The sequence below is a fragment of the Eublepharis macularius genome, chromosome 6 (assembly GCF_028583425.1).
Source record: "Eublepharis macularius isolate TG4126 chromosome 6, MPM_Emac_v1.0, whole genome shotgun sequence".
Classification (NCBI taxonomy): domain Eukaryota; kingdom Metazoa; phylum Chordata; class Lepidosauria; order Squamata; family Eublepharidae; genus Eublepharis; species Eublepharis macularius.
The window spans coordinates 89776472-89789793 of NC_072795.1; the positions used below are offsets into that span (position 1 = coordinate 89776472).

Below are 13322 nucleotides of genomic sequence, written 5' to 3' on the forward strand. Positions count from 1 at the left end.
CTCCACTCAAGGCATGAGGAAAGCTCATTAGTTTCAGCATGGGAAGAAAACCGAATCCTGACTTACAATCTATTTATTTGTTATTTGTGGTACATCTCATAATCAGAGATGGTACTTTCCAAACATTCCTGATCATGGGGTGATAGTGTATGTGCAAACACACTTCCCCCATGCACAGGCACAGCATTGACAAGCAGGGATTATATGGTGGCAGGGGGAGGGGCCAGCACACTTGTGCCCATTTTACTCCTCATGTTGACCGAACATGCTCAAGTGCTCAGGGCTAATGCTTTGGAGCCTTCTAGGGATGAGCCAGCAGTCCAATGCAGTATTGGAATGGGCTCTTTTACAATAATTAAAACATAAAACTACCACTGAAGGCATGAAGAACGTAACAGAAATACACATACTTTCCATGGAAGTGCCCATGGCTACAGTGAGGTGCAGTTGCAAATGCCCCCGGAAGTTGCTATCATAATGAACCGTTCCCAAGATATGGAAGATTTAAATACTTATGTAAATTACATAAGCAAATGCTTACATAAATTTCTTAAGTTACAAACCTGCAATCCCATCATTTTCTGTTTTTTTACTCTCTCCTTATCCTACAAAATTAGGTTTCCTAGGTCTGCAGGTTCAATTTCCAAGCCCACTACTCGGCCATATATCTTCAATGGTATGTAGACATATGAATGTGTGGGTAAAACATAGAACAAAGGTGAAATAGTTTCCTAGTTTGGAATAGGATAAATGCTTTATAAAATAATTTTTTACTCATTCAAAATGTAGAGCATGAAAAACGTTATGTGAGAATCTTCAGCTTCTTAAGCCTTTTGGCTTTGAGGCTAAACAGTCTCTATTGTAACTACAGAATATATTTTCTGTTGGTTGTTGGGGGTTTTCCGGGCTGTATTGCCGTGGTCTTGGCATTGTAGTTCCTGACGTTTCGCCAGCAGCTGTGGCTGGCATCTTCAGAGGTGTAGCACCAAAAGACAGAGATCTCTCAGTGTCACAGTGTGGAAAAGATGTAGGTCATTTGTATCTACTCAGGAGGGGTGGGGTTGAGCTGAGTCATTCTGTAAGAGTTTCCCAGGGTGTGGAATGCTAATGGCGGGAGGCTTCACTGTATCCTGAGGAGGTTCTTTTGCATATGGATTGGTGCTTGATGTGCTAATCTTCTCTGCAGGGCTATTGTCGGGTGTGGAGTGTTTTGTTGGCCTGGTGTTTTTCAGAACTGGAGCCCATGCTCTGTTCATTCTTAAGGTTTCTTCTTTCCTGTTGAAGTTTTGCTTATGCTTGTGAATTTCAATGGCTTCCCTGTGCAGTCTGACAAAGTAGTTGGAAGTGTTGTCCAGTATTTTGGTGTCCTGGAATAAGATACTGTGCCCTGTTTGAGTTAGGCTATGTTCAGCCACTGCTGATTTTTCAGGCTGTCCAAGTCTGCAGTGTCTTTCATGTTCTTTTATTCTTGTCTGGATGCTACGCTTTGTGGTCCCGATGTAAACTTGTCCACAGCTGCAGGGTATACGGTATACTCCTGCAGAGGTGAGGGGGTCTCTGCTGTCTTTTGCTGATCGTAGCATCTGTTGTATTTTTCGGGTGGGTCTGAATACTGCTTGAAGGTTATGCTTTTTCATAAGCTTTCCCATCTGATCAGTAATTCCTTTGATATATGGCAAAAACACTTTTCCTGTGGGAGACTGTTTTTCTTTGGTTGTTTGATTCATCCTGGGTTTGATTGCTCTTCGGATTTCATTTCTGGAGTAGCCATTTGCCTGAAGTGCGTGGTTTAGATGATTAATTTCCTCATTGAGAAAGCGCGGCTCACATATCCGTCTTGCACGATCCACTAAAGTTTTCATTATGCCTCTTTTCTGTCGGGGGTGGTGATTGGAGTTTTTGTGAAGATGCCAGCCACAGCTGCTGGCGAAACGTCAGGAACTACAATGCCAAGACCACGGCAATACAGCCCGGAAAACCCCCAACAACCATCGTTCTCCGGCCGTGAAAGCCTTCGACAATATATTTTCTGTCTTTTTTACTACAAAATTGCTATTGTCAATTTTTTCCTACCTGTTAGATGGCATGTGTGTGTGTGTGCGTGTGCGTGTGCGTGTGTGCATGTATGTGTGAATGCCAAGGTATCATAGGGTGCAACAGTTTGCAATTCTCTTTACTTAAGTATTAGGTTTATTTGTGGTTTTGCTTGTAAAACACTAAAGCTTTTATACTTTTTAAATTCAGTAAGTATGCCAAATAGTACAATTTATATGTTAACTTATTTAACGATGATACATTTTATGTTGTTAAAGCAATAAAGTAAATTTAGATTTGATGGGAAAGTATTAGATGTATAAATATGCCAAATAGTACAATTTATATGCTAACTTATTTAAAGATGATGCATTTTATGTTGTTAAAGCAGTAAAATAAGTTTAGGTTTGATGGGAAAGTATTACATATATTTTAATTTTCACCAAATTTCGCTTTATCAAAAAGAAAAAAGAACTTCAACATTTCTAGGTGTTTTACATCTCTAATGGTACTATTTATTTACTATTCATAGCATCAGTTTTCTTACTTTGTATATACTCTGTGTACACATTTCTACTGATACTCTGTACCACAGCTCAGCTGCCAACCATACCAGTTTATCTGTCGTAATATTTTCTGGGTTGTTAATAATAATCACATTAGTGTGGTATTTTTAAAATGCTAATCGCTATTAATTTATTATTTATTTTATTTTACTTATATCCCACCCTCCCCACGAATGGGCTCAGGGCAGTTCACATCATCAAAAAAGGTCTCTAAATTGTACAATCCAAATAGCACAAATCCTCTCACTCCACAAATGTTTAATGTACTTCATAGAACAGGAGGAGGGAGAAGAGGTGGACACAAAAAAAATACTTCAAACCTCCTCCCCCCTCCACAGCAACTTTGGACCTGAAATTACAACCATGAAAAGCAGGAAATGGAAACTATTATCCGTTGGCTATGTACATATGATAGTGAATTGTGATGTTAACAAACACAAAATAGAATCCTTTGTCTTTCATTTTACTGCAGATAGCCCCAAAAGAGCTAATGAACTAAAACAAAACGTTGCTTAAACCTTCTGCATTCTCACCTCCTTCCTCCTATGTGATTTGCAAAATATGAACAAATCTGTCCAGGTGAAAAAGAGTCTTGAGTCTGTCACTGTCACAACCAGTCATTCCAGGTACTCAAACGCAAAGAAGTATATACTCAATACCAGGTATTAACCACAGACCTCTCCTGCCCCTAGGGCAAAAGTAATCAGGGACTAGTTATCTCCATTATTTTATTCTGAACTGTATGTCATGAATGGGGGACGGTAATTCCACAAAAATGTCAATGTGCCAACTCATTTGTACATTTTATTATATAGCTGCCATGTTCCATATAATTTTAAAGCTAATTTTTCCAAGTATCATATTTTGCAACAGTATTTCAAAATGGCACCTCACATGTAAGTAAAATAATGCTAAACATAACATGCGAGCTGAGTAATTATTTATTAATTTATTATTTAGAGGCCATTGCAAGAAAGCTGAAAATAGGTTACTGGCTCTTCATTGTATCTATATTCTTGTTTTCTCATTTAGAAAAATGAGAAGAAATTTTATGCTTGGAAGGAAATCAGATGAGTTAGCTAGATTAGAGTCAGAGTTAAAGTAATTAAAGTTGTTATGTTAGTCACAAAAACATGCAGGTTTGGATCCTAAAGTGCCATTCTATTGATACAACAGAAGCTCCTCCAATGTAACGCCATTTTTCTTGGACAGGATAGGAGGATGATTTTTGTTGACTGTGTACTCCTGCTGCAGAATCCCACTCTGCCCCCTCCACGTTCCTGGAAGTCCACTGACCTCCAGGAACACAGTTACATCCTAATTATCAGTAACTTTAACTTCCTCTGCTAGACCAACTCTGTTTCTGAAAGCACTTAAGAGTCTTCTAGCTTCTCAGCTGGCTCAAGAAGAATGCCCCTTTCCTGACGTTTCTCTACCTTTTCTGGGTCTCCCTGGGAGACGGCAAGGATTTTGAGAGCAAAGGCAGTGGTGCTTTAGAATTTTTCCTTGAATGTGGAGAATCTTCAACACTGAAGACAATATGTTTGTTCATCAATGCAAAGAACTCATAGTGACAGAGAGATGCCACTCTACGTAGACAATAATAGCAAATTGCAGTGTCCCACTGAATACTAAAAATACATGTAGTATGTGGCACTAGTACGCAGATTGCTGAAGTTTGAGAACTGCTATATAAAAATGGTGCCACAACCAAGGTTGAATTTCAATAGGCATTACAAGTTCCCACGTGGACTTTATGCTTGCTGAACTATAACATGTGTACACATAGTAAAGTACTGCATACACTGTATCTTGTTCAGTAGACATTTGTCTGTCTTTCAGTGGATATTCACATATTACATTATTCACATTACATTAGTCATAGGTCATTTCCCAGAAAAAAATTAGTTTCAAATGCTTTATACTCACACATGAAATGTTAAGAGTCCGTGTATTATTTGTGCAAGCTCTTAAAAAGCATTTAAACTACCTGTCGCACATTTCTTTAGTATCTGGTAGGGACTATCAATCTCATTCACACACAAAAATAATTTAATGTACATTGGAATTCAATAAATAGCAAGCAGCCCAAGAACAAAATGTAAGTTGCTATATCACCATCAGAAAAAGTCCAGAAAGAGAATGACTCAGTTACTGTACAAGGATCCCAGATGCAGCCTTACTGCCTGCTACAGTATTTGGGAGCTGCATTTCCTCCAGGAATATTGACTAATCTCCACTACAGGAATTCTATACAAGCTTGACTAAATATAATCTCTGAACAGCGCCAAGAAGAACCTCCATAAGGTGCTTTTTTAACATATAAAAACACTACAGCAAGTGGAAAACTGGAAGGAGTGTGTGTGTGTTTGTGTGTGTGTGTGTGCTGGAAAATAAACTAACTTCCCAAGGGGGAAAAATCCTTTGCAAAAGTCTCTCTCTCAGAGCTTGTCAGAGGAAACATCTGTTGTCCCCTGTGGAGGCAGAAAAGACTAGGGAGGGAATGGTAGCTTCAGCCAAAACTAAATTAATAATAATAAAAAACCCATAAGAAAACAGTGAAGTGGATGCTTCTCTGCAAAATAATGAATCTGAATACCCAAAAACCTCTCCATGTATATAGAACAATCAATTAACTGTACTGTACTCTGAGGGGTTAAAATGGTTTAGAAGCCCCACGACCTATGAAAATGGAAACACTGCAAAATGGGCTAATGGTACTTGTAAGAGAAAACATCTGTTCGTGTTACAAGGTCAGCAGGAAATGAACACTATTTACTTTGTCCTTACTGGTTAAGCCAATGCTCCTTGAAAGAAAACCACACATGTCTTAAGTTAGTGTTAACAAAACTTATGAAAACCTTCCAATTGACTTTCGAGTACCTATCCATTTTTCTCTACATAACAAGCCTTCCCAGGACACATCTGTATGGTAACTCAGCCACAGATACCTTACCCATAGGGTGTTTATTTGCCTCCACTTGCACCTCCTTCCATTCAGAGCCACCTTCCTTTATTCACAGATCAATAGCAAGCTCTTAAGCTGCCTTCCTTTCATGCTATTTTGTCTAAATCTTCTGAATATCCCTTTGCTAACTATACAAAAAACCTGATGCATTTTTATCTTATCTCAAAGCATATCAACAGACAAGACACTGTCAGTTGCTACACTTTCATGTGGCATCTTAAGAACATTTTCACTCAAGGGAGCTGTGAACAAAACGTTGCCATCTCAGTTAACAAAACCCTCAACTCAGAAATGGAAAAAAGAAAAAAATGTTTCTTCAGGAAAATAAAAGAGGTAGGTACACACAACAAGAATTAAAACACTGTCTGCTTCACTTGTTGACAAAATTCCAACCTCAGGGGGCCAGCATTTCTGTTTGCCAATTGCCCTCTAATGATTTTCAGCAAATCTTTCCTTGTTAGCCTTTCAAGAGCACATTGGCAATGCCTTGCTTTATTTTTTTCCCCTTTTTGTTATTATTACTTTGACAAAATTAACAACTGTGGAATGTATATGGCTCTGGGCTCAATCACACTTCCTGTGACCTAAGAGAACGCTCCCACAGGAAGCCATGGTATAAAATATGAATCAAGGTTTGCTTTTATAAACAGCAGATTGCAGACGCATAGGTCCCAGAAACTGTTAAAAATCAACTTTTAAAATTATGGTACAAAATTTTCTTTTCAAACTATTTTTTAAACAAACTGTTTTTAACATATATGCTACCAGCTTATATAAACTATTTGTATGTCTAAATGATTAACTGCACTAAATATATCAATAAACAACTTTGTAAAAATACATGTTTTAGCTTTTCCTTGTCTCCCTAAAGCAGAAAAAGAAAAACAAGAACTTGTGGTCAAGTAGAAGTGCCAACTATGAAGAAAAAATGAAGTCCAAATTTCTTACTTGCAAGGATTACACAAATAAAATATTCAATGCCAGCTGACCAGTGTCAGCAAGGCACTACTCCTACAAAGAAGATATACCTTCCTCTCATCATTGGGACCTGGCTCTACTCCCTGCGTTGTGGAAATCACTGCAACAGCAACGGCAAGAGCTCAAGGAAAAGCCTCTACGACATACAGGCGCTCCAACAACAGGTATTTAAGGAAAGAATGTGGCAAAGAAGATGGCTATACAGTCACCACATCTTAAGCTCCATATTCCCTTACCAAAAAGCAAGGATTCGTATAAGCCAATTGCAGTCACTGAGATATTTTCAAAAAAGCCACTGGGACAAAGTGATATCACTGTACTCTTACATTATGCTACTTTTGCTAAAAATTGAACAAGCAAAGGAGACTTGTTAGGTTAAAGATATGCAATCAGTATCATATTTCCTTAAAAATGTGCATATAAACAAATTTTTCATTTGCCGAAGAAAAGAACTAAAGGTGCAATTTTGTCTTACCGTATTTATTATGCATGCAACGAGCCAAATCAGATGTAAGAGTGCAACACCTAAATGCACACTTACCAGCCTGCTCTGCGATTAGTTTTAGGAAGAGAACCTACACTTTTCACAGCAGTGCTATGCATATGTTGAAATATGAGCAACAAACGTGCTTGACATACAATTAGGCTGACATGTGGATCTTATTGCTCCTAAAGGCTATTATTTGATTTCCTGCTCCAAAGCGAGTAGTGAAAAGATTCCAAGTCTAAATGCAGAGGAATTAGATCATTCTTTGGGGTGGTCGCATCTTGGGTTGGAAACCAGATGGAGTGTTTTAAGAGCCCTTTGTAACTGAACCAACTCACCAAGTTGCTTGGAAACATACAGATGTAGCTGTTGCTCTAGGGCAACATTTGGCCTAGTTTTTAACTGTATCTGACAATACTCATAGGCGCCATCATCAACAGGAATAAGTAAACCGTTGGGCGGTGAATGGTTTCCATTGTAAGAGCATGAACTTTTATGGCAAGGAATCATAGCCAAACTTTAATGTTACATGTACTAGCTTTGAACTTCTATTCTTCCCATGCAAAAGACTAATAAAGCTACATCTTTTGTTCATTCTGAGAGAGAGAGAGAGAGAGAGAGAGAGAGAGAGAGAGAGAGAGAGAGAGAGAGAGAGAGAGAGAGAGAGAGAGAGCATATATGTGCGCATGGTGATGGAGAATGTTAATAAATGGACAGATTCATACAGAGATGGAGAGAAATCAAAAATTTCAGAGTTTGTTAAGGAGAAAGAGGGCAGTGCTAAACAGTAGGATGATACAGCCCCTTTTGATGTTGTTGAAGCATATCCAGATCATCTTAACAGCTTTGGTGGGGTCTCATGTAGCAGATGTAGTCCAACAGCTTCCTAAATCCTTACCCTTACATCCTTTAAAACTCTACAGGACAGTGATACTCACTCAGTGTCTCAGGGGCCGCACTGGGCTCTTTGACATGACATTTGTGGGTCTTCTTCAGTGCAGCTCCAGACCATATTCCAAGTAAGCAAGGCCATTAGCTGGTAGGGCTTGTGGTAGTCAGGTGGTTCTCACTTTTAAACAGCCACAGCTGGAGGGACTGGAAGACAGGTAAGATGCGAGCATCCATGAGTTGTGGGTCTTGTGCAAGTAAAGGGCCATTCTTTCCAACAACCCCCACCCTTCTTCACAGGCAACTGCTGGTCAAAAAGAAAGAGTAAATCTACCACCATCACCAAGGCAGCTGGTCACAGGTTGTTTTACTCTTCTTTGCCACAGTCAACTGGGCACACCGGCAATCTCACTCTCTTGCCTGAGCTACTGTGCCTCATGCTGAGAAGAGCAGGAAGGCAGAGAGGGAAGCCCTTCCCCTCACTCTAAACACCTAAGAACTAGGGTTCAACTGTGGTGGGTAGAGACATCTTCAGAGGTCCTCTAGTAATTAAGGTTATAATTATACTAGCAACAAAGCCAGTTGTGGGAAGAAATACAACAGGCTCTAGAAAGGAGAGGGAGGCCAGGCAGGCATTCCTTCCTCCTCCATCACTGATCCCGGCCAGATGAAGGGGGTGGGTGGGCAGGGCCACCACCTCTGCGCCTGATCCTGGCTGGGTGAAGCAGGGGTGGGCATTGTCACCTGCTCCACTCCTGATCCCTGCCGGGTGAAGTTGGGGGTGGGCATTACCTCCTGCTCTGTGCCTGATACAGGCTGGGTGGAGGATGGGCACTGCCTCATGCTCTGCTCCTGATCCCAGCTGGGTGAAAGGGGGCAGGCACTGCCACCTGCTCCACTCCTGATCCGTGCCGGGTGAAGTTGGGGGTGGGCATTATCTCCTGCTCTGTGCCTGATCCAGGCTGGGTGAAGGGGAATGGGAACTGCCTCATGCTCTGCTCCTGATCCCGGCCGGGTGAAGGGGGCGGGCATTGCCACTTGCTCCCCTCCTGCTCCCAGCTGGGAGAAGCCGGGGGGGAGCAAGCATTGCCACCTGCTGCATGTCTGATCCCTGCCTGGGCTTCCCACTGTAGCACACTCTCTGGAGGTTTGGCTGCCTCATCTGGGCTTCCCTCCACAGCAGTGCCCTCTGGAGGCACACCAGGGTAGTGAGTTGTCTTGAATACGCTTAGTTTTTTATATAGTAGGATATTTAGTTATATAGAGTTATATATGTAATATTAATAGTTATATATTTTATTTTTGTATGTGTGTGTTTGGTGGAGTAGGATGCAGAACATCAAAGAGTCATGTAGATTTTGTGCTTGATGTTAATTGTGAATGTGGATCTATAAGACCCCCTTATCCCACACCGGCTCAAAGTGCCAAGGGGGTGGCAACGTATGACTTACCATTCGTGGCTGTCGTACGGCTAAGTGTGTTGGGTTGGGGAAAGCAATGGTGAACTACCCTGTAAAAACTTCACTGCGAGACTCTGTGGATCTCTCTCGACGTGCTACAGGACAGAAAGGCCTGGAGGGGGACGATCTACGGAGTAGCCGAGGGTTGGACGCGACTGTGTGGCTTGGATCGGATTGGGATCTATAAGAGCCACAGAGTAAATCCTCTAGGACATCCATACAGTCTTCTAGTAATTTAAAGGGGACAATAACCAGAAGGTGAGTGAGAAACTTTCCCCTTTTCAAGAAATGGAGACCTGGTAGCATTCATTCCTTTTCAGACCTCCAAAGTCCTTAACCACCAACTGCCACCTCATCTTTCTCCTGCCAGTAGCCGAAGTTGATGTCTTTCTTAGAGAATGCACTCCTCGTTAACACCATCTTTATGCACTTCACTCCCAGCCAAGGCAGCTTCTGCTTACCAGCCAAATCTATTTTGACCATGTTGGTAATACTGATGATGAAGAGTTTCAAAACCGGGAGATTTGAAAATGAATTCTTTACAATCCTTGAAGAAAATAAATGAGCTTTTTATTATTCAAGGCAAAATCTCTACGTTTTGGCTCAGCTTGTAAGAAAGATATGGTTATTCCAAGATGGCCCTGCCCTCTTTCCTGTTCTTAACTTCTAGCAGCAGAAACTGTGGGAGGTTCAAAGTAGAGGGCTGCTCCACAAGACTTTTTCTGATCCAAAAGCCCCATCAACAGGAAGTTCCCACGGCAACAATGCCTGGGAAATGTAATATGCCAGGCTTCTGGTCCTTAATAAGGATTAAGTTCTCACATAAAATACCTGGATATTTATGCTGAGAATTTGCTGTTGATAAGTAATTAGAACTGAGAAGCCCATTTCCCCTCAATTAATATTTCTGCGAAGTAAATTTTGAGAAACGGGAAGGAATGGGTGAGCTAGGAAGGCTTGGAGGCACTAGAGGGTTGGCAGGGAATAATTTGGAATGGGTCGAGTCATTCTAAGATTTCAGAGAATTCTCTGGTGGGGAAAAAAAACCAGGAAGATGGAACCAACTCCAAACTGAAATTGGGAGAAGGCTGCATACCTCCAGCTAATGAACAGTGTTGTACTCCTGTTATTTTAGGGTGCCACTGCCCCCTAACCAGGAGTTTCATGTGCCAGATTAGTGCACCCTGGCTGTTCACTAGCAACCACTGTGTAGCAACCCTATTAACAAGTGATCTCTGGCCGTATTTTGGAGTATCACAGATACCTTTCCACAGGGCTTTTTTCTGGAAAAAGAGGTGGTTGCCCTTGGAGAAAATGGTCACATGGCTGGTGGCCCCGCCCCCTGATCTCCAGACAGAGGGGAGTTTAGATTGCCGCTGGAGCAGCGTGGAGGGCAATCTAAACTCCCCTCTGTTTGGAGATCAGGGGGTGGGGCCACCAGCCATGTGACCATTTTCAAGAGGTTTCGGAACTCCGTTCCACTGTATTCCAGCTGAAAAAACGCCCTGCCTTTTCACATCAATTAAGTATCTTGCACAGTATGGTGCAGGGACTTGGAGAGATCGACAGCACAGTAGCAGCAACTACTGCTGATGCTTCATCAGTAAAAAAAAAAAGACAAAGTAGTATTCTATATTGCTGAGATCCTCATGTCAAACCTGTTAGCCCAATATTGTCAGATATTGGAAAATAAGCAAGGTTAACTCTGATCAATACTTGGATGGGAAACCACCAAGGAAGTCCGGGTCAGTATGCAGAGGGAGACAATGGCAGCCACCTGTATTCATCTCTTGCGCTGAAAATCCTATGAAGTCTCCATAAGTCAGCTGCAACTTAACAACAATTTCCACCACCAATGTGTGCCAAACTACAGAATACAGTTTGTAATGAGTCACACCTGTATTCCCTGGAGTACTGAACACACAGCACCAAAATGGGAAAAATAACTTCCCCTTGAGACCATTTCAGCTGGAGAAAATGGTGCTGGAGAAAGAACAGGATCCCCTCCTCCCCCATATCACAGTCCCAAGTAGGGCTGTGAGCTTTGGGTTTTGTTTTGGGTAAAGTTACCGAAATACCAAATACCGTGCACAGCTCTAGTCCCAAGCTAAATCAGGTTTTCACTCGCTTTTAAAATACATCCTTAATTCCAATAAAATAGAGATACTATTGGTAGGAGGAAGGTCTGACCCACAAAAAGGGTTATCTTCTATTCTAGATGAGGTTATATTTCCCCTACAGGGGCAGGTTCATAGCTTGGGGGTGCTGCTGGACTCAAGCCTCCTGTTGGGTAAATAGATGGCAGTGGCTGGCAGGGATGCCTTTCACCACCTTTGGATGGTGAACCAGCTAGTACCCTTCCATATACCCTTGCCACTGAGCAGTGGTGGAAGCCAGCAAGCCTGCTTCCCCAGCCCAGGAGACTCCCTCCCAGTCGCTGCCAGAGATCCAGCAACAGCTTGTGGATACTTCAACACCTGAGCCTGGGGGAGAGCTTGCCCCAGCCCTACTGGCATGATGCATCTGAAGGGATGCCAAGAGCTGTGATCTGGTGTCCACAATGTGCCTGCAACCCGAGTTACCTCATCCTGCACTTGAAGAGACCCCGAACTCCACCAGTCCCCTTTGCTGCTGTTGAAGCCCTGAATGAATACCCTTGCCACTGTAGTACATGCCCTGGAAACATCTAGATTACATTTTCCCAATATGCTTTACCTGGAGCTGCTCTTGAAGACTGTTTGGAAGCTACAGTTGGTACAAAATGCAGCAATCAGAATGCTGACTGGAGTGGGTCATAGGGCCCATATCATTCCAGTCCTGTTCCATTTACACTGGCTCCCAATTTGCTTCCAACCAAATTCAAGGTGATGGCTTGAGCAAGCATACCTTCAGGACTACCTTCTGCCATATGAACCTTCCCGTTCACTCTGGCCATCTTCTGAGGCCCTGCTTCAGGCACCCCCACCATCTAGGCTAGATCAGTGGCAACCTGAGAAAGTGCCTTCTTGGCTGTGGTGCCAAAACTTTTAAAATTCTTCCCCAGGGAGATTCATCTGTCCCCCTCTGCTATTGGCATCTTCTGTTTCTGCTCAATGGCTGTTTCATTTGGCATACACCTCCAATAACAGTTATTGACCCTCCTCCCTGTTCTTGGTATTGTGTGATTTTATACAATTATTTTTGTATTATTTTAAATGTTTAAAATTTAATTTTTAAAAAATGTTTAAGGTTCACTGTCTTAGGGACCACATTTGGGTAGAAAGGTGGCACACAAATATTTTAAATAAATAAATAAAATTCCCCACTCCTGCTGTGCAGCTCTGAGGAAAACAAGTCTGCTTGAGAACCTGGATCCAGCTCATTAGAAATCATATCATGAAGTTTAGCCTCACAGCAGAACCTAATAAAACAGACTTGTTCCACACAACCAGTGATCCACAATGTCAAATGCAGTTCCCAGCTATGGTACTTCCCCACCTCTAGGCTGTGGCACTCATTCTTGGAAGCCCAGGATGTCTCAATGTCGGATAGCAGCTACCTGCCTAAAGGGGAAAATGATGCTCTTCCAAACAAAACAGAAAAATCATGCAAGAATGATTTAGAAATTATCTCTGGAGTTTACTTTTTGCTCAGTCTTAAATTCAAGTTCATACAGCATTTGCATCTATTAACATTATTGATACAGCGAACCTGGAAAGACAATATGTGGCAATCAAGTGGAGGAAAGACAATATGTGGCAATCAAGTGGGAAGATGTTCAAAATTATCTAACTTGATTTATTTTCAGGAGAGAGAAAGCCTGCAACATAGTTTAACCAGTGGAATACATTGTAGTAAACCTGCTCAAGGATAAAGCATTAAAATCTGAATGACATTCTACTCTTCAAAGCGCGTCACAATTCTGAAATCTGAATAATTAACATGGAGTTGTTTCCACTTTC

At 41.8% G+C, this 13322-nt stretch overlaps 1 protein-coding gene across 5 annotated transcripts in view; it reads right to left on the reverse strand.

The window, feature by feature from the left end:
* CTBP2 (C-terminal binding protein 2) overlaps positions 1-13322 on the reverse strand; it is a 280138-nt gene that overhangs the window by 163189 nt on the left and 103627 nt on the right. The window contains exons 1-2 of one of the 5 annotated variants that reach the window (XM_054983753.1): positions 9843-9890; positions 7972-8128 (exon numbers count right to left, since the gene is read on the reverse strand). The exons of 3 other annotated variants lie outside the window; for them this stretch is intronic. The gene's annotated coding sequence lies outside the window, so the exon portion shown is untranslated. Of the gene's footprint in view, positions 1-7971; positions 8129-9842; positions 9891-13322 lie in introns of those variants that run through there. One more of the 5 variants, XM_054983752.1, reaches the window with a different exon arrangement.